Here is a 24,486-nt window from a genome sequence, read left to right as displayed (position 1 = left end):
AACTTAATGAAGTTGCACAAAGTGCGTGTAAGCATGAGAATTGGCCTGCATGTGATTCTTAGATGGCTTATAACTGGGTCACAAATAATTAACTTTCAGACATTTTAGATTAATATCAATGTAGCATGTACGTTGGCCAGGCTTCAGGGTGATTTTGTTGTTGTTGTTTGCTATTTGAATATATAGCTCTGTGGTTTTGGCTGATGAATATGTATAAATCTTGCGTTCTGCTTCTCCAGTTTATTTCTAATAAAAACAAAATTAAAATAAAATTAAGCATGTAATTAATTTGAGAAAGATTAGTAATTGTGAATACTCCAAGTAGGGTGGGGGGATGACAGTAGCTTTCTGGGTTGTTGGGCTCTCTTAAAAAGTTGCTGAAAGAGGCTTGCTAATCCATAGTGATTTCTTTTGAAATTGAATAGTGGTAGATATTTTTTACTCAACCTGCAGTTTTTCAGGATGGTTGATGAGTATGCCTACAGGTAGACTGCATAACAGCAATCACAGAATGCTACAAAGCTATCCATGGTCATCCTCACTCCTACTTTTCTCCCACTTTGATTGCAATTCTGTACATGCTTACCTGGGAATAAAGCCCATTGGACTTTGGTGGCCCTACTTCTGAGCAGAAATACAAAGGGTTCCACTTGTAAGCACACATTTTTAAAAAGGTTGCAAACTTCCCACTGTTAACTGCTTGCTAAGTTGTTTATCTGCATTTACCCAGTGTTCTGCTTTACTTGTTCCGCACAGAAATCTGTGTGAGGAAGCAATGTATGAAGGCTCCTGTAACCACCATATCTTAAAAATAATTCCTAAGTGACTCATTATGCTCTGCCTTCCATCAGGTGAGCTATATTCCAGCACATCTAATGGCCTTATTTAAAAAAGAAATCAAATAGACTCACTAAACGGCTGTTGCTGCTCCTTATTGGTCCCTCTCTTTTCAGTGGCTGCTTTATCCTGCTTTGCTCTGCTTTTTACATGCTTTGATTTTATTTTTTGCAACATGGGCTTTTAAAAATTCATAATTATTATGTTGACCAGTTATTTTCTTAATTACCTTGAACACATAGTATAAAAAGTGAAATATAAATCTAGTAATGAAATAAACTATAAATATTCCATTAGGACTTGAGCCATAATGCCAGCTCTGAAATTGAATTTGATCACCCACTTGTAGTGATTCAGACATTCTGCATAGGAAGGTATGCAAATAGTGTGAAAATAATCAGCACTGAGAATTCCAAGTCCCCTTTTTTTCCAGTGTTCTGAAGAAAAATTGTCTGCAACTCACCCACTCTCAGCAGAGTTCAACAAATATAGAACACTCCTTGGGTAATTTGCCTTCCGTTCCTAAGAGAGGAAGCAGAATGGCTCTCATTTCAGACATGCAGATCTAAATATTTATACAGGAGGATTATTTCCCGATTAGGCCAGAAAAGAATTTGGCCTAATTTGTTGTATTGCTGCATTTATCAAGCAGTGTGTTCACAGTAGAGCATGACATTTGAGTTTTTCTGTCCTTGCAGATAAAATGCTGAATGTTTTGTAGAAAACACAACCGCTCCATGAACAAACAGCCCCACCTTTCTGACCTGTAAAGATTAGGCGATCGCTGAGAAAAGTGAACACTGAATACTTAAAGAAAACTGAGCCACTATTCAACAGCTTCAAGTATCTGCAGAAATGTCTTGTCCAATATCAGCTGACTAGTTAAGATAAGCAGGAGAGGGGGCTCTGCAGACAGTCCCCATATGAGCAGGATGCTGGTTGAAGCCATATTTACATCAAGGGGACTTGTGAGAGATTAGAAACATGAGCTTTTCATGCTTTATAAAATTCAAGGACTGTGCAGCATAGCATAATCCTACAGCATAAACCTGGAAGAATTTACTGATGAGCCCACTCTTAAATCTGAAGGGGCAAAATTGTTAATATCTAATCCTTTCCCACTTTGCTTTTTCTGCCATTAATTTTCCTGCCATTAATTTCTTCTACTCCTTGTCCCAAACACTGATGAATACCCAGTGTCAGTTTCCAATCTATAATTTGGAATGTGGCCTCTAACGGCCTTGGTCATTGCCATGCCAAACATTTTACTGGGTTAGTGGCAAAAGGCTGTTGAAGAAGAAGCCCACGTAGATGGCATTCATATACAGTCTTACCCAGGAGTAAGTGCCATGAACGTATTAGGACATGTGTATGGTTAAAGTAGTCTTGTAGTCTTAGATAAAAGCTTTGATAAGCGAAATGCAGGCTAGAGATTACATGGCACAAAAAAACCAATAAACGGTCAAGCATTATCAGCAAGCGGGATTAGGGAGAAATGGAATTTGTCTTGCATTATGAGAGCACTTTAAAGCAAAAGTAAAACCTTCAGTAACAAAGCAGTGCAGTCTATATATTAACTTACATTGTCATTCAGATGGTGAAGATGAGTTGATATTGTGGGGCAGCTGTTTGCTGTATTATAGGGCTTAACCTTAACAATAAAACCTATTCATACTGGAAAAAGGCTTATCATATCACAAAGAATACCATCTCTAAATCCTGAGGTAACTAGGAAAAAAACCAAGTATTTCCTCTTTTAAACTGGTGATAAACTTTCATTTACAGAGTGCTAGATAAATGAAAGAAATTCTCTATAAAAAATAGACATTTGAGTCCGGGCACTCAGACTTTGGTAGGGTAGGGAAACAGGCCTTACAGTTTACACTAATCAAAAAGGTATTTAGAACAAATAAAACTGCTTTTTTCTGCACATTGCCAAATGCTCACACTTATTTCTGCAATTGTCTTGTAAAATTGAAGACTTAACATGCACAGAGCTCTCCTGAGCACTTCTGAAAGGATGTCTGCTATTAGTCTGACAAGACCAGTACATGTGGTTAGGATATAGGGCTGGCGAGAGCATATTAGTACCCTAACCAGTTGTTGGTTAAAGTTATCCAGCATATGTATCTGATAAACTTAGTTAAGTGGAAATAAGAAGATGATTGCACCTTGTCACAAAACTGAACATTTCTTATTGGAAGAATAATAATTTAATATTCGTACCCCACCCATTTGTCTGGGTTGCCCCAGCCACTCTGGGTGGCTTCCAACTTATATTAAAACACAATAAAACATTAAAACTGAAAAAGCTTCCCTTACAGGGCTGCCTGTTTCTAAAGGTTATATAGTTACTCATCTCCTTAACATCTGATGAGAGGACGTTCCACAGGGAGGGAGGGCGCCACTACCGAGAAGGCCCTCTGCCTGGTTCCCTGTAGCTTCACTTCTCGCAGCGAGGGAACTGCCAAAAGGCCCTCAGTGCTGGACCTCAGTGTCTGTGCTGAACGATGGGGGTGGTGATCTCCTTCAGGTATACTGGGCCAAGGCTATTTAAGGCTTTAAAGGTCAGGACCAACACTTTGAATTGTGCTCAGAAATGTACTGGAAGGTTACCTATGCCATTTTGACCTTGATTCAGACAACCTATAAGTATATATACTACAACTCCACAACATCTTCTCTACTGCCCAGTAAGCAAATCAGAAAATGAAACCTGGTGATCTTTGCCACAGCCTGATGTGGCAAAGTGGAGGTAGGCTTTTCAGTGGTGGCACCAGTGTTTTGGAATGCCCTTTCTATATAAATACAAGAGGCCCCATTACTATTCTACTAGCACCTGAAGAGACAGCTGTTTAGGAAAGCATTCCCCTGATCTTAAATCTTATCTTGAACTTATCCTAATGTTTTAACTGTTTTTAACTGACTTCTTTTATTGTATCTTTTGATTAAGGTTGTTTTAATGTTCTGATAAAATTGTTATTTTGTATTTTAACTATGTATGGTTTTTGATAGTTGTGGGGGGGTGTAAGGTGTGTGTGTGTGTGTGTGTGTGTGTGTGTGTGTGTGTGTAAAGGGTTCCTCATGCACTTCCACATTTTTAAAGTTAGCTGCTGTTAACTTGTAAAAAGAGATTGCTCACCTGAATAATTTTAAGGCAGCTGAAAACATATTTGAAAAGTAAGATTTCAGAAAAACAGTAAAAATTGTATTATGGCTTCCTGTTTAGAAAGAAAAGCTATTATTCTCTTTGTTTGCTATCATTTTGCATTAAATTGGTGTCTGAATAGCTTTCATGCCTATAAAACATACTTCCTCTTCCATTAGACATCCTCTGTGTAGTACTGTTTTTGCTGGAAGTAATTACTGTTTCAGAGAAGTAATTATCAGCAGAAAACCTCAATCAAGACGAACTTCATTATTCTGTCAAGTTAGGGCTCCTTATTCAAGCCCTCTCACATCCTAGGGTATTAGTCTAATAAACCATAACAATATTTTAAGTGCCTTAAAAACAAACTGTTGTACAGCATAAGCTGTACCTTCTTGGTCCTACTCTGGCAAGGAATCCTATGTAAATTACATTTCTTCAGGGTTGTGTGTGTGTGTGTGTGTGTGTGTACACACACACACACACACACACACACACACATTCTACCCACTTGAATTGATTTTATTGCAATGGTTATCTAAATGTTCTATAGTTTTCTTCATTTAAAAATTACTGTGCTGCCTTTCATCAAAATACCAGTGTGGATCACAAAAATGCAAATATGTTCATCATAAAATCAACACATTAAGAAACCCATAGCAAAATACAAAGTATCAGCCACTTCAAATGCCTGATTGCCACCTCAGGGTTTTTTTTTTCTGTGAAGGGTGATGGTTTGTTTTTATTATATATTTTTTTATTGGACATCATCCTGGAATCCAGTTGGTTGAAGGGCAGTTTAGAATTACCTAATGATGGTTTCTCATTGGAAACTACAGCTGGTAGAGATAAAGTAGCCACCAGGATGGTTTATGATTTGTGCTTTTCGGATCATATTATGCTGCTCTTTCATCAATTGCATGAGTTTCTGATTAACCTCCAGGCTCAAATCAAAGTGCTAGTTCTTAGCCATCAAGGCTTAAACAATTTAGGACCAGGATATCTAAAATATTGCCTCCTCCTGTGTAAGGATGGGCGAGTATATTGATTTTGCTTTCTCATGGTTTCTCATTTTTCTGCTCTTTCAGCTTTCCACTTTCCACATGTTCATATCAGTTTGCCTTAAAAAAAAAAAAAAAAAACCTCGTGAATTTTTATCAGCATTTCAGTACAAACTTATCCTAATATGCAAATATTGGTTTGCAGTTTTGTCCAGTATACACATTTTTGCAATGCAATTTCCTCTAATATAATGCATATTTTTATCCAATATATGCAATTTTATGAGCACTTTAGACATACAGTGGCACCTCTGGTTACGAACTTAATTCGTTCTGGAGGTCCATTCTTAACCCAAAACCATTCATAACATGAGGTGTGCTTTCACTAATGGGACCTCCCACTGCTGCCACACAACTTACGCTCGCATCCCGGGGCAAAGTTAGCAACCAGGAGCATCTACTTCCGGGTTAGCGGAGCTCATTACCTGAAGTGTTTGTAAGCAGGACGGTACATAACCCAAGGTTCCACTGTATTTTGTGTGTGTGTGTGTGTGTGTGTGTGCAGGCATATAACTGACTTGGAAGAACAATAACTACATTTGAAATAAATGACAGAACATGCTGTGTAGACTGCATGTATTTGCAACTGTGCAGGAATAGGTCCTTCAAACATCAAGATACTGTTTCTTTTTCACTATGATTCAATTGAGAGGGCATGCATTCTCTATCAAATTATAGGGCGAATATGAATACCACCTGCTGGTGAATATACTACACTGGTGCATTTATGTACTTGAAGGTCAGTGTATTGTATTTTGAAAAAAGCTAAGTTTTTGTGCAAATATGTGAATGAATTGAGCTATGCCTGTTTCACAATTCTGAGCATGGAAAATGCATAAGATGTTGCCAGTGGCAGAGGAAGGGGGGTCGGTGGGGTCGGTCCGCCCCGGGTGTTATCCCTGGGGGGGTGACATTGCCATGCCCGCCCCGCGGATGCTCCCTGTGGGCAACTAGCTCCGCCCCGAGGTGCACAGCATGTGTGCCACTCCGAGTGCCAGAGCGGCTAGCTCCACCTCTGGATGTTGCTGTTATAAGTTCTGTTCAATAGGCTTTGCTCCCAGATGAGTGTACATAGGATCATAGCCTTAGTATGCCACTAAACTGATTCATTCTGTATGCTAGAAGAACTGATGCCTGTACTGTTGAAATAAATGTTTGGCTGTGAAAATGAAGCCTTTGCAATACAATCTAGGTGTTGCTGGATAGAAGGGTTTTGTTTTTGTGTGTGTTTTTTTAGCTACAAGTCTTTTCTCAAGGGAAACCTACATTGTAAAGGTCTGTAATTTGGAACTTCCTGCCACTACAGAGATTGGGAAGCACAAAACACATTTTTTAAAGTGAACAGAAGAATGTGCTAAGAGGAATCAGTAATATATTTTAAAGTACCAGAATCTAGGGTATAAAAAGGCTTTCAGACACTTTTTAAATTTGAAAAGGAAAGAACAACTACAAATATCTATAAAGAACAGATTCCACAACTGTGGGATATACCACAGGACAATGGCACAAAGGACCACCATTCTAGATAAAATGGATCTGAAAACAGCAAATGGTGTCTGAACCCAGAGAGTTTTTAGGTGCGCACAAATCCATTAACAATTTCTCTTTCATATTGATTATACTAGCATTGTTTGGCGAGTGAGCAAAATTTTATTTTCAAAATACTGTAAGATGTCATTTTGAAATTGAATGAAGAAAATCTTTTTTTTTTAAATCTTGCGTTCAATAAAGCAAAAACATTACTTTATATATTGAGATTGTTTGCAAAACAAAACTCCAGCTGAAACACAGCAGTCCATTTTATTTAGTCCTAGGGGTGAGGGAACTGTAAAAACGTACGTCTGGTTTCCACGTATTGCTAAACCGAGCTGTAGCTTTGCAAACTATGGCTTAACTATAGTTAGGAAATTCTTTTTTTTTTTTTTTCCTGAAATTCCATCTATTAGCCCTAGTATGGTGCTGTATTCTCCCCCACCCTCTTTCTTTTTTTTTTTTTTTTCGCAAGTAAATTTTTATTCAGAATTTGTACAAAAAAAAAAAAAAAAGAAAAAAAAAAGAAAAAAGAACTAACAAATACAAAAATAAACATTTTAACATAAATTATTCATACTATACAAAAAGGAAACATACAATCATACAAAAAATAATAATATAACCATTAGGCTCTCCTTAGCCTTTGACTTCCCTTCACCCTTTTGGTAAGTATCAAATAAATCTCGGATTGCGTAATTAGTTTATTAAAGTTTATAGTTATTAGCTGATAAAGTTTTTCTAATACCGCCAGTTCCTCCTATATATCCGTTCCAATATAATTCCAAAATTTACTCCAATTTTTTTGAAATTTCTGGTCGTCTTGGTCTCGTATTCTGCCTGTTAATCTATCTAGCTCGGCATAGTTGATCATTTTGACCTGCCAGTCACTTATGTTAGGAATATTTTCTATTTTCCAGTTTTGTGCCAGCATAATTCTTGCGGCTGTGGTGGCATAGAGAAATATTTTTTTATCTTCATTTTTTATTTCCTTACCCATTATTCCCAGCAAAAAGGCCTCAGGTCTCTTGGGAAAAGTATATTTAAAAACTTTTTTAAGTTCATTATAAATTGCTTCCCAAAAAACCTTCACCTTGTTGCATTGCCACCACATATGGTAGAGGTCTCCCTCCACTTCACCACATTTCCAGCATGTCTTATTTTCTGATCTATAGATTTTAGCCAATTTTGCCGGCGTAAGATACCATCTATAGAGCATTTTCCAAACATTTTCTCTCAAACTCGTACAGGCCGTAAATTTAATATCTCTATTCCACAATTTCAACCACTTTTCAAACTCGATGTTATAACCGAAGTCAATTGCCCATTTAATCATTGCCTCTTTGACTTCCTCGTCTTTTGTATGCCATTCCAGTAATATGTCATATAATTTAGACAATGTTTTGTTTTTGCCTTCTATTATTTCTATATTGAATTTTGATTTCTTGTCCTCAAAGCCCATTTTTCTTTTATCTTGTTTTAACATATCATTCACCTGATGATATTGTAGCCAACCGGTGAATTGATCCTTTATTTCCTCATACGGTTTAAGTTTAAGCCCTTGTTCTGATTTTCTTACCAAATCTTCGTAGGTGGCTGTCTTCCCTTCCATGTTGTTTTTTTTTTATTGTTAAGACCTCTACTGGTGAAATCCACCATGGTGTTTTTCTTTCGAGAAGGTTCTTATTTCTTTCCCAGACCTGATATATTGGTCCCCTGAAAATATGGTTTAAGAAAGCCCTGTGGACTTTCACCTTCTCGTACCAGAGATATGCGTGCCACCCATACCGATTATTGAAACCTTCTAAATCTAGTAGGTCTCTGTTCTCCAATTTTATCCAATCTTTTAGCCATAGTAGGCACGCTGCTTCATAATATAGGCTCAGATCTGGGAGAGCAAAACCTCCTCTTTCCTTTTTATCAGTTAGTATTTTCAGTTTAATCCTTGGTCTTTTCCCCTGCCAGATGAATTTCATCAGGGTTCTCTGCCATTCTTTACATTGTTTTAAACCTTTAATAACTGGAAGAGTTTGAAATAAAAACAACATCCTCGGCAAAACGTTCATTTTAACCACTGCTATCTTCCCTAAAAAGGAAAATTTCATCCTCCCCCATATTTCCAGATCTTTCTTTATTTTTTTCCATGTAACTTCGTAATTATCTTTATATAGGTTTATGTTTTTTGCCGTGATCCACACTCCCAAATATTTCACTTTTTTCACCACCATGATTTCCACTTTTTGTTCTAGATCTTTCGTTTCTTCCTTAGTTAGATTTTTAACCAGCATTTTAGTTTTATTCTTGTTTACCTTAAAACCTGCCACCTCTCCAAATTCCTCAATTTTTTGTAATGCTTCTTTTACACTATCTTGTGGATCTTCCAAAGTCAGAACAATATCGTCGGCAAAGGCTTTAATTTTGAATTCCTTCTTTCCTACTCTAATTCCTTTCACTTCTGTTGCCTCCCTCAGTCTCTTATTAAGTACTTCCAAAATTACAATAAATAATAAGGGGGACAGGGGGCAACCTTGTCTGGTCCCTTTATAAATGTTAAAGTATTCTGTTGTATTATTATTTATCACCAGCTTTGCTTTCTGTTCTTTGTATATTGCTTCTATGCCTCTTCTAAATTTTTCGCCAATTCCCATCCTTTCCAAAACCTTCTTTAGGAAGTTCCAGGAAACATTGTCAAATGCCTTTTCGGCGTCTATGAAAACCAGTGCGGCTTTTCTGTCTATTTTCATGTCCAGGTATTCAATAATGTCAATCAAATTCCTTACGTTATCCCGTAATTGTCTCCCTGGAAGAAATCCTGTTTGATCACCGTGAATTTTATTAATCAAGACCTTCTTTAATCTTTCCGCCATTATGTCTGCAAATAGCTTATAATCATTGTTTAATAATGAGATTGGCCTATAGTTCTTTACTTCCATAGTGTCCACCTCTTTTTTAGGGATCAATGTAACATAGGCTTCCTTCCAGGTATTAGGTATCTTTCCTTCTCTCAATATATTGTTCATAACCTCTCCCAGCACTGGTGATATTTGGTTAATTAATATTTTATAATATTTGGCCGGAAGGCCGTCCGGTCCCGGCGCCTTCTCAGCTTTCATCTTTTTAATAGCCTTTTTTATCTCTTCCTGTGTTATTTTCTCCTCTAGTGCTGCTCTTTCATCTTCTACAATTTGTTCCAGATGGTGTTTTTGCAGAAATTGATCTATTTCTTGTTCTGTTTCCTCTCCTCTTTTGTACAAATCCTTATAATATCTTTGGAATATTCTTTTTATTTCTTTTGGTTCTTCCGTAATCATATCTCCTTCTTTTATTTTACTGATCGTACTCAACTTCTTCCTTTCTCTCAACTGCCACGCTAGATATTTCCCTATCTTATTTGCGGACTCAAAGTTCTTTTGATTCATCCTCTTAATTTTCCACTCTATCTCTTGGTTAATTATTGTAGCAAATTTAGCTTGTAGTATTTTTAAGTTCTGTTTTAAACTTTCTTCACTAGGGTTAACAGTTAATTTTCTTTCATTTTCCATAATCTGTGTTAAAATCTGCTCTTTCTTTTTTTCTTTTTCTTTTCTTAATTGGGTATTTTTCTGAATCAAAAAACCCCTCATGACCGCTTTTCCTGCGTCCCACACCGTCTCTATGGAAGTTTCTCCATTTAAATTCCACCTAAAGTATTCTTCAATTGTTTCTATAGCCTTATTTACTATCCTTTGATCATTAAATAAATATTCATTCATTCTCCATCTGGCTGTTTTAACCTCTCTACCTTTTAACTCCATGGAAACCGCACTATGATCAGATAAAGTTCGGGGCCAAATTTCAGACTTAATTAAATTCTGTACCAATTCCCTCGAGACCCAAATACTGTCTATCCTCCCCCAGCTCTGATTCGGATTTGAAAAAAAAGTGAATTGTTTTGCAGTAGGGTTTTTAAACCTCCAGACATCCGTCAATCCCAAATTATTTACCATGTCGAAGAAAGATCGTGGTAGTTTACCTTTTTTCCCATCTTGTCTTTTTGTTAATCTATCCATATTCGGCGTCACCACCCCATTAAAATCTCCCATCAATATCATTTTCTGGTCCATCCATTCCATTAGTATATTATCTAATTCCAAAAAGAAAGCTGATTTTTTCTCATTCGGGGCGTATATTCCAACCACAACTATTTTTTCTCCATGAAACACCATCTGTACCACCACTGTTCTCCCATGTTCATCTTTGTACAGTAATTGCGGGTCATATTTTTCCTTTATATAAATTACTACCCCTCTTTTCTTAACCTTGTCGGAGGTCACAAAGTCCAGTCCCAATCTCTTATTACTTAATACTCTCTTGTGTTTTCCTATAACATGCGTTTCTTGAAGACAAATTAAATCCCAATTCTTTTTCAACAATACATGTGCAATCTGGTTCCTCTTATTTTTATTATTCAAACCGTTTACATTCCAGCTTATTGTTTTTAAAGCCATCTATTAAACTATTCTAGCTAATTTAACTAGATTAAATAGAGACTACTGTTCCTTGCTTTCCTCCTCTTGTTCTTCTCCTTCTCCTGTTAAGCTCTCCTCTTTTTCTTCTTCTTCACTCCCTTCACCCTCCTCGTCTCTCTGTCGTTCCTCCCTTTCCACCTCCCCTTCAACTTTTCCCAGGTCCTTCTCGTATCTCCTCGCAAATTTTTGGAGTTCAATACTGGTGCTTAATTTAAACCTTTTTTCCTTAAAGTAGAATGAAACGCCTTCGGGAAACTCCGAAGTTAGGAAATTCTGGCTGCTGCGCTGCTCCGCTGCTGCTGCTGCTGCTGCTGCTGCTGCTGCCACCACCACCGCCACCATGCTGCTGGGAGCTAAGCCATGGTTTGACTTAGTGTTGCATCTGAACCCAGGCTTGTGATTTGTCTTGCTCCAAACCACAAGCTGTAAATAAGTTTTGTTCTGGGCTTACTGCTTTAATTTGGAGAAAGCAAACTATGAGCCCAGGTTTGAACACTGAGCCAAACTATAACTTAGCTTCTGGTAGCATGCCTGTTAAAAGGGGGGTGGGGCAGAATGACCATTTATTTGCCCACCAGCATGCTTCCTCATTCATGCTTAGCAATGGTATAGTACAGTGCTTTGTGTAAATGAGGCCACACACACACAACTTCCCTCTTACTCAAGTAACAGATCAATTGTCAATAACTTAAGGAAAATGCAGAAGACCTGAAAATTTTCTAAAATGTTTCTGAGGACATCTCACATCAACTTAATCCATCGATAAGTGTGACGGAAGTTCCTGGTTCAAGGCTGCCCCCTGAAGGTGGAGCTTAGAAGGAGACTGAGAAACAGCTCAGTGTGTGTACCATATTTAATCAAGAGTTATTTGTCTTGATAAGTTGTAGAATATCTTGATTAAAGGCCCCTAATGACATATTAATTGCTGTGTCATGTAGCTATTAGTAATATATATATGTATACACACACACCCTGTATGAATGTTTCAGTTCTAATCGTATGGCATCATTGTTTCATATGAACAGTAACCTGTAATGTAAATTTAGCACCAAATCCTTATTCTTTGACTGCTAAAGTGGTTACAAAGGAGACTCAATTGCACCAGACTGTTGAGTCATTCATACATGACAAGTGCTCTAAGATGTTTATTCGGAAATGAATACAGTATTAGCACAGGATGAGGGACAGCATTCTTTAATCATTCAGAAAACTTGATGAAATGTAGATATTTACAATTAATGAGGCATCACATATGCTGATCACTTTAATTATATGCTCAACAATCTCTATCAGCCATCATTCAATATACACAGAAAGGATAAACCAGCAGCAATACACTGACATGGTATGGTTAGTTTAAATATTGTAAATCTAAATTTATGGGAGCAACAATGTCTTTAATATTCTCTTAATGTTTTATGGTAGCATTTCCCAAACTGATCACCTCCAGGTGTTTTGACCTGCAACTTCCATCATCCTCAGCCAGCATGACCAATGGTCAGGGATGATAGGTCCTATAATACTAACAACATCTGGAAGGCCACAGTTTGGGGACAGCTGTTTATAGTTTTCAGCCTGCATATTTTTTCCAACTGTGATCATTTATAATTATTTTGATAGAATAAAGCTGTAGGAGTGGTGATAATAAGAGCATGGATGGTCATAGTAGTAACTTGCAGGTTCCAATCTATAGAATTTTTATTTCATTTGTGGTGTTGTTATGCAATTCAAGGTCATGTGCAGAATAAAATAAAAACATGGACACCCATGGCATTTGTAGTTATTTCATAAATTTCTACTCTTTCTCCCAAAGCTGGTTTGAGACAAATGCTTTCAGGGCTTATTTACACATGCATATGCATCACTTGATTGCTCAGCAGTGGATAATTGCACCTCAATGCCCCCCAAACCCACTCCCCAAAATAAAGACAAGATGACACAGTAATTAAGGTTAATGTTAATGGGCGTAATTTAGGCCACAACTTTATTGATTACAGAATGTGAGCAGTATTGGCTTAGGCATTTCCAAACAATCTATATCTGACTTCCGGCCTGCTTTGCTGGAAGTCTGCTAAGGGTAAACCCAAAGGGGGAGCCCTGCCTACGTGAACCGACTCGAGCATCCCCTGGGTTCCCTGGGGTCGTGGCATGGCCCTAGCCCCTCTGTGGGCCTCAGACAAGATCCAGAACCCCGGATTCCTTTAACGGAATACCATAGAGCATGGAGGGGCAGGTGATGGCCGCACGTCCCCTCCCCCCCACCTCTATTCCAATGCCTAACCGCCAAACCTTACAAAATTATGATGATTGCTGAGAGGTAGGTGAAAACCAAGTGGCCAAATGCCAATCTGCCAAATGGAAAAAATTCCTACCTGACCCCCATTTCAAAACGGGCGACCGAATGAAGTTCAAAGCAAGGCCAATAGCGAAACCTGAAAAAAGGGGTGGGAGGGCGGGAGAACCACAGCGCGAGGCAAAAGGGAACGAAATGGCGTCGCACCGGGGTTTAAATTGTCCTGGCCATGCCCTCAAGCCTCCTGATTGGGTGCTCGGTGCTGTGACGTGACTGGGACACCTCGCTGTGATGCGGGACATTGTCCCGCCCACGCCGAGGTGGGAGGAAGTGTGCCCGGGAGGCCAGCACGCCACACGCCCCCGCTGTGAGGCGGAAGCAACTTCTAGGATGAACATGTGAATAGTTCAGTCTTGTGATTAAGGTCGCAACATTTGTGTTCAATCTGTGCTGGTTCATTTGTAGTATTTTTATTCTCAAATCAGCACAGATTTAATGGACAAGCATTTTTAGTCATAATATCATTCCCCAACCGCATGGTCTCTTTTTGCAGAGGGGACAATAAGGCTGACATTCCCAAGACTACTTGCAACTGTGATACAACATTAATCTAAATAACCAGAATAAGCAACCATTCTATATTGTTGTTTTGTTTTGGTTTAATTATTGGGTTATTGTTTTGTTGTTTTGGTTTAATTATTTACTTGTGTTTTGTCTTGTATTTTATCCTGTGAACTGCTCTGGGATTTCTTGATGAAGGGGAGTATATAAATTATTATTATTATTGTTATCACCATCACCATCATCATCATCATCACCACCAGTGGACCAGTTGGACATTGCTGTGTCTTTGTATTCTAAAAATATCACAAAGCATAAAATTAAAACTATTTCCCAGGATTTCCCATTAATGTTATTCGACCTCATGCTAGATTAAATAAATGATAGATTGAATGAAAAATCGCCTGCCATAATTTGAGCATACTGACTAAAACTTGATCTATGATGTATGTTATGATTTTTTTGGAAGAGAACACCAGGACATTCACTTCATGTTCCCAAATGCTAAAACTGTCTATCCACCTGCTCCTGGCAATCCTGAAGAAGATAAACAGCTTGTTAGGGTAATGAAATCCATAAATGTTTTCTTACAGGAAATTAGTTTTAGAGGCACATGTATTCGGTGTGAGCCATGCTATTTCCTTTCAAGTTGGAATGTTGAGAATTGGCTTAGCATGATTCATACAGAGTAATAGATGACATGTGCTTGGTGGTCTTATGGATGAGGAAAGTGGCTTACAGAAGGAAGGTTTTGCTGAACTCTGCCTTGCTGAATACTGCAGTATACTGGGATGGAGAGTGGAAGGGGCACCGCAGTGTGGTCAGTGTGGTGCAAACATGCCCGCGGAGCCAATCCGCTGCTCCTGCTGGCACATTTGCATTGCACTGACCTCACCATTGCTGTGCCCCTCCCCCATCCATCCCGCTGCTGCACCAGCCCAACCAGATAGAAATAAAAAGATTGCTGCAGCCCCATCCCGCCATCGACTGCTGCATGTGACTCCCTGGGCTCCTCATACCAATTATGCCCCCATTCTTTCCAGCCACCATATCCTCCCTAAACAGTATATACCACAACCTAACTTAAGATTATCCATTGCATTGCCAATGCACCATTTTGTTGTATGTTTATTTTTGCCATGTGTGTGTTTTGATTTTTTTACCCCTAACTCTCTGGTGTGTTTTTTTCCAACCAACTTTTAAACTGAAAAAAGAATAATAAATCCTAACAGTCTAATGCAGTTTGTTGATCTGTGCAATTTTACCTTTCAGCCATAATTGAAAGGAAGCTTTCAGCTCTAGGATGAAAGACGTGAATAACAAACCCATTCTGTAACGAGAGGAATTCTTGTTACTTCCCCTGCGACTCACCCCAGGAAGAGACTGGAGAGGACTTTGGGCTCGTGGCTGCTCATTCACTTCCTCTCCCAGGCTCTGCGGCCCTCTCCTTGCTCTTCTCACCAAAAAGTGCACTGGAGAATTTTATAATACTTTGAATATGGCATGTCACCTTACTTGAGGAGATTAACCAATTGTTAACTCTGTATGACAGCTCCACAAGGCTACAGAGAGAAATATCTGTGCACACAGAAAGAAGGTACATTATTAAAAGTTTGTATACTCCCTGGCTGAGGAATCAACATGCTGTTTCATTTTCTCATTGAAATCACTCGTAGTGGCAACCAACAAGCTGAACTATGGCTCTACCAACAGCTTTCCATGAAATGAAGTTTAAATAAAGTTACCATATCAGTATTGCTCCGCTGGACCCTCTTGGTTTTGCACAAATAAAGTAAACCCATTAAAGGTAGTTGACATGACTAACTTACATCCATTACTATCAATGGGTCTACTCTGAGTAAAGCATATTTGGCTGCACCCAACTGTCACTAAGCCCTTTTCTTCCATTGATGTGTGACAAACCAGAGACATGTCAATTGCTGTTACATGGGTAAAATTTATTTTAATGGCAGAAGAGGGTTAGAATGGGTTTTATTAATTAATTTTCTTCTGAGTTGCATATTGAATGGCTTTTATATGAATTGTGAAGCACTTTCAGACAAAAGTTGTGTGTGCGCATTGTGGCAAAGGGATGATGCGAAAGAATAATTATTGTCGGTGTAAAAATAGTAGCCTAATAATTACGTGAACCATAATACTCTGTTGTTGACTTTAAGGATATTCAAATGGGTGTAAGTAAATTATAGTATTAAAGGATGCAAGTTTGTGCTGTGAGTCATGCTGACCAACAGAGTTTAAATTCAGTTGGCTAGCAGAATAAGTAATTGCCTGACTATGGTTTAAAGAGCTATTCTGGTCATATTAATTATAGAGAAGAAAAACTGAATATGTGTGTTTTTAAGGTAAAGAGGTATGTGGGTGTAGAGAAATATGACTGCGTGAGTACAGCAGCAAGGAGACAGAGTGTGATTTTGCAGTACATTATTGTGGGATTTAATACGAAAATCTGAACGCTTTGGAAAAAAGAATTCTGAAATAGCATGTTATAATTCTGCAACCTTGTGCAGTAGTTGATTACAGGGACATATACCGGAATTGTTTGGGTATTTGTAACACTTTCTTAACTCACTGTGTATGGGAGGCAGATGAGTGGTATCTTTTTATAGCAGAGGAGAAGTTGATGGGGGAAACACTTCTGCAAAGAACCTTATTGCCATTTGCTCTGATACAGTGGTAAAATGTGGGGTTTCCCAGGGAAACAACAAAAACAAAACCTCTCAGACATGGAGCTTTAAAGCCCAGATCTGTGCCTAGAAATGCAGCACAAAAGGAAGACTAGATGAGCCCTATGTTGAGCAGAGGAATGACGGGGAAAGAGGCTGCTTAGGTCTTTCCCTTTCCACATTTGTCCCCTCAAAATCATCTTGCACTAGATGAGGTTTTTCCCCTCTCTGCAGAAGAAATGGTATGGAAGCCCCATGCCAGTTTGTGGGTTTTTTTTGGGGGGGGGGAGGTTTTAGTAGGAACAGTTTAAAGGCACACTATCCCACTCCTCTTGTACTCCCATTCACAACTTTCAGTGTTGATTTTCAGCAGCAAGAGGGAATGTCAGGTATCTGCATGACTAATTTATCTCTAAATTTATGGGATCAGTCTTTTCTGAGATCTGAAAACATGAGTAACTTATGCAGGCTAGTTAACACAAAAATAAATGGGCCAGATATGCTGATGCTGTATCTCTGGTAATGCATATGCTTTTGACCTGATTTATACTACAGTGGACACTCGGGTTCCGAACGTGATCCGTGTGGGAGGCACATTCGCAACCCGCAGTGTTCACAACCCACAGCGCCACGTCTGTGCATGCGCAGATCGTGATTCGGCGCTTCTGCACATGCGCAAAGTGCGATTTAGTGCTTTTGCGCATGCGCGAGCGCTGAAACCCAGAATTAACCCGTTCTGGTACTTCGGGGTTCGGCGCGGTGCGCAACCCGAAATCACGCAACCTGAAGCGTCTGTAACCCGAGGTATGACTGTATTGGTGAACTACAGAAGTTCAGTTTCACTGCCACTTGTATTCAACGATCGTGATGCATTAATATTTTCTCTAGGTGATTATTGCTATGCATTGGTCCTTAACTGTTATTAGCAGAGAAAGGAAGAGATGATATACAGGTGCCTTTTTAGGAATTAAAAGTAAGCAATTAGAACAACAGGTAAACAGCAGTACGTCAGTTGTAGCCCTTTGGGCTCCAGAATGCTACCAAAACAATACAAAATAAATAACATACCTTGATAGCACAAGTGTTGTAAAAACTCATGTTTGGACAACAGTACACTTGCTCTTCTTCTGTATCGTTCCGCAGCACATTTGAATTGATTTTTAACTTGATCCTATTAAACACCTTTCTTTAGCTGCTTACAGCAGAAGTTTTAGAATCAGCACCTGCAGAATGCTTGTCTTCTCCAGAGCTCTTGCCATACTCCTTTTAGAATATGGTTCACCTTGCATTCAGATTTCACTTATGCTTCCCACGCTATTGGTGCTTAAATCTTCCTAGGCAGGTGCAATTTGTTTGGGCCTTTTTTGCGTGGTGACAATTTGCTTTCCTCCAATCAAGAAAAAAGAACCACGCTGGATTTAAGCCTAAGGACAATTACATTATGCAACACTATCAACATTTAACTCCCCGCCCCCTTTCCCAGGTCAAATGAAGTTGCTGTATGTGGAAGTACTGCCGTCAAAATTCCTCATTGTTGAAGTGCCATTTAAGGCTGAATGAGACAAGTTGGATAGATTGCTGGTTTCGGCGTTGCTTATAGGCTAGCAGCATTAATTGTTACATTTGGTTGCATTTCAGAACAGCCAAGAATCAAACATCACAAGTGACATTCTGCACTGAGAACTGCACACCATTTTCATCTCCTAAACACGCAACAAGTGAAAATGGAAAACTGACTACTGGAGGTATGGTTTCTTTTATTTCTTTCACTGCATACGTTTGTTCAGAAATTTGACAGAAGATGTCTACTGAACATGCTCTCATCAAGGCCAGAAGGGCTCTAGCCCCAGCTTCATTCAGCACCTGGCTAAGACATGCCTTGCATCTTATGAACGTGGAGTGATTGATGATCACATTCCACAACCACCTGGTCTGGTTTCATGGTGTTGTTTTTAGTTGCTGCAGGCACATTTATAATGTAATCATGCCTAGTCTAAAGGTTACATTTATTGGCATTTGATAATTTCTCATTATTATTCATCGTGGATCCATCCCTAGATGTGATCAATGTTTGATGTTTCTTATTCTTTGAGGCTGTTTGTGGTTTTGTGATGTTAACACATTACTGCAGCTTATGGCATTGCACTGGCCTGGCATTCATTGCACCAAATCTAAAGCATCTATTTTCCTGCACAGCAGCATGTAAGCTCATAAAACGTAATTCTTTGGATTTGCTTTTAAGGCACCTATACAAATTATGTCCCTGAAGAGGCAACAGCATTTAATTTTATATGCATTATAGGCTCCCTTCAGCCAATAAAAACATCCGCATTAGATCTGTGTGGTGTTTTATTTCACCTTGGGGATTTCCTTTGGTAGACAATGAGCTGCGTTCATCAAAGGCACCGTTTGACAGTCTCAGGAGCATTCTTAATGCTAATTATTTTACCTTGCTGCCTAACAAGATCCAATAGATTTTCTTAATTGACGGCAAAGGTATCCTTATATCAGAAGGACTGATGGTGCAGATTATGAGTAGTGTTGTTTTAAATGCAGAAATAAAAACCTAAGCCTCCAGTAATGAATAATTTAGGTTAGAGTTGGACATAGCATGAACCTTTTAGTTCTAAAGGCTGGAGAAAATGTAGCTTGTCAGAGGGATGGCAGCAAAACCCTCCTCCCTGTGGTGCTTGATCTCTTCTTGCTTATAATGTTGGAGGTTATTCCATAATCAGGCTGGCCATCATATTGTCAGCCTCCCTGTCATTCCAGTGTCTACCGAATATGCGTATTCTAGTGCCTACTGAGTATGCACATGTGTGGGTTGATCTCCACATGGTAAGTAATTCTAAATGTCACAGGCCAGATAAGAATCAGTTGCCATGGGGAGACCATTCTCAGCAGCAGCTGCACATGGCAACTGAAAAGTGTGTTCCAGCCTTTGAAAAATATTCATGATCAGGAATCTTGCACAGTACATATTAGGATTGTGCAGCAACTACCTTATTCCTCTTGTATCTGTAGTGTGTGGAAGCAGCTGATCAGTTGCAGTTTCTCTCTGTGTCATTTTGATTCTATTTGTTATTTGGTTCCAGATCTGATCTCTTAAATCGGAAGCTCTATTTTGTCCCCGCTATTTAAAAATCGCAACACGTTTTCACAAGGGTGGATGTCTCCATTAGAAGTATAAGGATGCCAAATTTCAGGCAGATCCATCTCCAGGGTTTTTTGGGCAGCAAACTTTTAAAATTGTTTGTCTTTAAAGAAAAAGTCTCTATTTTTTACTTTCTGCCAGAATTGGATATAAACTGAAACTTGCCAAATCTCAGAAAGATAATGTTAAGAAAGAAAGATAAGGTTAAGTCTTCTTCAGTACCATCATAAAACACACAAATATACCTGAGGTGCTATGAACAGTTCATATGCTTTTGATGGCATAGCATGACAAAACAAGTTCTTGGGTTATTCTCAGGCAATCCACTACAAACAGTTTTGTCAAATTATTGAAAAATCTATTTAAACTAAGTAAAGAAAGCAGGGTGTAATCTACACACATGTTAAAAAGGTTGTGAATATGCTTTTTTTATAAAAAAAAATCACTATGAAAAATGCATTGAATTTGCTATAGCCCACAGTCCCCATCTAATGTCACAATTGTATATTGCACTTTACAACACATTCAAAACGTTTTATTTGCAGCTGTATAGCGGAGTCACAGGATTTTTTCCTAGATAAGGGAGTTGGTTTTGCTATCAAAAAATAGGTTTGCTTTCACTTTGTTGCTTGTATATTGACTGAAAACAAGATGCAATGGATGTGTTTAGCTCTGTATGAGGGAGAGTGGTTACTGGGGAATGGTTTCAAACGTATATGTGAGGCTGGTTGCGTTTTCTTTTTGTCTCCTACTGTGGATGTGTGGTTTTATTGGTTTTCATGATGAAATTTAATGGGGGGAGTACAGTTTTATAGTTTGAAATAATGCTTTTGTTTTCTGACTTCTTAGCCACTATGAGTTCGTCAGAAAGGAGGCAAGATATAAGTTTTTAAAATAAGTAAATACAAACTTGCATAGTTAAGTATAAATCAGGAATACATTTAATAAAGTTATTATGGAAGCAGATTTTGAAACACAGTATTTTGAAATGAATTTTATTACCACTGATAGGTGGATTTAGCTGTGGAGTATTTGATAAGAAAGGAAGAACAGGATAAATAATGGCATAACCCTGACCTCACTGTTCTGACACATCTTGGATTCAGGGTTTGCTTTCAGAAGCCATCTTGGACTTACCTCAATTACAAAAGGAGAAAGGTGGGTTTTTTCGTTTATAAGAGTTTAGCATCAGTCCATCACCCATGCAGTGCTCAAGCTCTTTGTGGGTGGCTACTGCTGGTGATCTCATACATATTCCCGGTCCATATATATAATGGGTAGGCAAACTGAGGCCTAGGGACTGGATCCAGCCCAGTCGCCTTCTAAATCTGGCCCATGGATGGTCCAGGAATCAGCATGTTTTTACATGAGTAGAATGTGTGCTTTTATTTAAAAGGCATCTCTGGGTTATTTGTGGGGCCTGCCTGATGTTTTTACATGAGTAGAATTTGTGCTTTATTTAAAATGCACCTCTGGGTTATTTGTGGGGCAAAGGAATTCATTCATATATATTTTTCATAATATAGTCCAGCCCCGCACAAGGTCTGAGGGACAGTGGACTGGCCCCCTGCTGAAAAAAGTTTGCTGAGCCCTGATATATATATGGATGTCTTCAAAGCCCCTGTGATTCTGACTCCAGCAGTATTCAAGTCTTGCAGGTTTTCCTTGAAGAAGCTTCTCTGATAACTGAGACCTGCTCTTCACTTACTACCAGTGAAGAGCATTCTGTACAGAAGGTGTCCCTTCACCATTGCACTTAAGAGACAATGACAATGGGTGCTTATAGAGTATTCAGACACATGCTGGAAGCACCCATTGTTAACTTCCTCGCTTCAGATGGATTCAGAAGGAAGCTGTTTGCTGGAGAGCCAAAGAACATATATTTTGGATTAACTGTAAACTGTGCTAAAGGCAGTCATGGTGAAAATTATTGGGCCAACATAGTATTTTGTAGACAGCTTCTTTCTGGCTATACCGAGACATGCTTCCTACTCTGGAATTGGTGCGTTCACTCTATAATCTTTCTAGTTGCCACTGAACAGACAGGAAATGGTATCCCTTTTAACAAGCAGTCATTGGTTCTGGATTAACTGGACTCATTTGCTGGTTTTTTGTTCACTCTGTTTTCCAGTTCATATTGGCCTTCATGCCACCTGGGAAAGAAATACACAGTAAAGTGGCTGTCCTTGCTTCAGGCACATGTAGTATAGGTAACCACTAGCAAGAATGATGGGGACATGAATGGCTTTCCTACTGCCTAAGCTTCACGTGCAAAGTCATACTGCTATACTATGCACTTGCACTCTGGGTCCTTAGAGAACAGCAGCTACTAGATTGTATTGAACTGTAAATTTCAAGGAAAGGTCAAATCAGTCATAGACAATTTTGAGAAAGGCGGGTAACTGGTTCTAGAAAATAGGCGAGACCCTTAATTTTGTCACTCTTCTGGAAATTGCCTTAACTCTGAAGTCATGTTGATGTTTGTTGATCTGCTATCATGAAAACTGCATTAGCTCTCTGGAGGCACACATCAGTCTAAATGTTTGTCATTGTATATAATGATTAAAGAGCTCTCTGAGGTCTGTAAGCTCAAATAAGTATATGATTTTATGTAAGTGTTAAAAGAGAAATCTGTGCCATTGTTCAAAAGCAGCTGCCAGACCTAAAGTTCACGCAAAAACCCTTTCAAGATTGTGTAAAGTTGCACTGATGTGGCAGCTGCTAATTTGGTTCTCTGTAAAGAATCTTTCCCATCTGTTCACCCAAGATTTTGAAAGATTCCTTTTTCTTTGCATGTCATTGCTTTCCCCCCTTCCTTTGCTCATATTTCCTCTCAAATTATTTATATATCATAGTCAGGATTTTAAAAATGACTGCCCATTTTGTATCCTTTGTTTATTTTATAGTTTGATTACAGAACTTTAATCATAGGCTGTAGTTCACAGTTACACATGTGCAACTGTTCTTCAGATTGTTTGGAATCCCACACATGCCAGTCAATTAATGGACTTTGTAAGTGGTTGTTTGTGCTTGCTCATTTGTCCTCTGTGGCTTGTTCATCTGTCACTTTACTCTCAGCTCTCTTTCATCTTTGGTAAGCATGGGTGCTTGTGCATTAGCCATATTCTACGGTATTCAGAGGGGAAAAACCCAGATTTTGAAAAGTTAAACAGCTCAATGAAAGATACAAAGCTTGGGGAAATAAAGAGGTATTGGTAGACAGGTGAGCCTCTTTGGGGAGAGCATTCGAAAGCTGGTGTGCCACCACCGAAAAGGCCCTCTTTCCACTCCCTTGTAGACTGTATTCTCAAATGTGGTGAAAAACATAAAGATACCCACAGCTGCCTTGGCCCACATCCTGAACTCCTCTGCAAGCAGGATTCACCATCCACTTTGGTAGAGGCAAATATTTTCCCCATCTCTTAGTATGTGCAGGATTGTTCCTTCTGCTGTAATGAATGGAGAAGCTCTTCAGGGTTGAAGAGCTTTGCATGCCCATCAGAATATTCATGCCTGCAATAAGGCACTGGATAAAGTCAAATATCTTTAGTGAAATCCTTGCAGAGCCCAGTATTTTAAATTCATTATATAAATTAATTGTGACTTCTGATACCCTAGCTGCTCTGTTCTGGATATTTTGCAATTCTGATTGTACAAGGCATCTGCTTGACAAACAAGCTCCTTTCCTGAATTGCTAGGGCTCTGACATTGCTGCAGCGGCTATTTGTCATCCTAAAGAACCATACATCACCATCAGAAGGAAAATTATCCTGACGAGATTGCTGCAGTTTTCATTGTTACGGTGTAGCTGCTTTCCATGGGCCATCAATTCCAGCAAAGAGATGTAGCAGCATGTATTTGAAGCAAATTGTTACTGACACCTGCTTGTGTGTCTTATAAAAAGTTGGAGCCCGCAATCGACTGCTAAAAGGCCACTGGTTGTACGTAATTCTGAATGGAAGAAAATGAATGTGGTTAACTTGTTCCTATGAAAATTGGTTTTAATATGGCATATAGGGGTAAAGTATAGAGTCCGAACTCTACCTTCAAAACTTACATTTATGTAATTATTGGGAGGGGGGCAGTAAGAGGATATAATAACTGGAAGGAGACCAGAAAACCACCTGTGTGGATTTAAAATTAGATGTATTCTTATATCACTTTCAGTGCAGCTTAATCTAATAATTGGTACTCTTGTCTTCTGAAGCCCTATGAATGGGTATAATAGCCTTGTGCTGGAATTCAGAAGCAACCTTGCCCAGCACTGTCAGGCAGTATGGTGGTGGCAGCAGCCAGTTCCTGCCACATGTAACAGAGCCACTGGCACAGTAGGAAGAAGGTAAGTGTCATTCCAGGGCATCCTGCCTTTTGGGATGTGGACAACTCCTCTATTTCATCTTCCTTGTGAGCTTTTTGGGGAGGCGAGGGTGGTGGTGGTTCTGCTGCTAATCCCAGGTAAAGGCTGCAGCTAGAGTGCAACAAACCACTGTTTATGCCTGAAAGGTGTTTGTAATTGAAGTGCCAGAATATAGGTCGTTATTAGTGACCTTTTAGCCCTAGTACTAAATTAGACCCCTTAAGTCAAATTCTTCAAGACAGCCCAGCGATCCTTCCTTTTTTTAGAGAGATGGCATAACAAATGGATCAGTTTAGTCCTGCAGCCACACTTACAGTGTCACTTTGTATGTAATACGTGATGGCACCAATTGA

The 24,486-nt window shown here is 39.0% G+C and overlaps 1 protein-coding gene across 12 annotated transcripts in view; it reads left to right on the top strand.

Moving 5' to 3' along the window:
• The window catches only part of DLGAP1 (DLG associated protein 1), a 307,198-nt gene that overhangs the window by 79,936 nt on the left and 202,776 nt on the right, over positions 1–24,486 (top strand). For 10 of the 12 annotated variants that reach the window (XM_081013083.1, XM_081013091.1, XM_081013086.1 and 7 more), the window contains one exon: positions 18,261–18,367. The gene's annotated coding sequence lies outside the window, so the exon portion shown is untranslated. Of the gene's footprint in view, positions 1–461; positions 653–756; positions 852–18,260; positions 18,368–24,486 lie in introns of all 12 variants that reach the window. The other 2 variants (XM_081013089.1, XM_081013090.1) reach the window with 2 other exon arrangements.

Source organism: Podarcis pityusensis (assembly GCF_964106645.2).
Source record: "Podarcis pityusensis genome assembly, chromosome: 7".
Taxonomy (NCBI): domain Eukaryota; kingdom Metazoa; phylum Chordata; class Lepidosauria; order Squamata; family Lacertidae; genus Podarcis; species Podarcis pityusensis.
The sequence above is the reverse complement of the archived record's forward strand: the minus strand, read 5'-3'. Positions and strand labels throughout refer to the sequence as shown.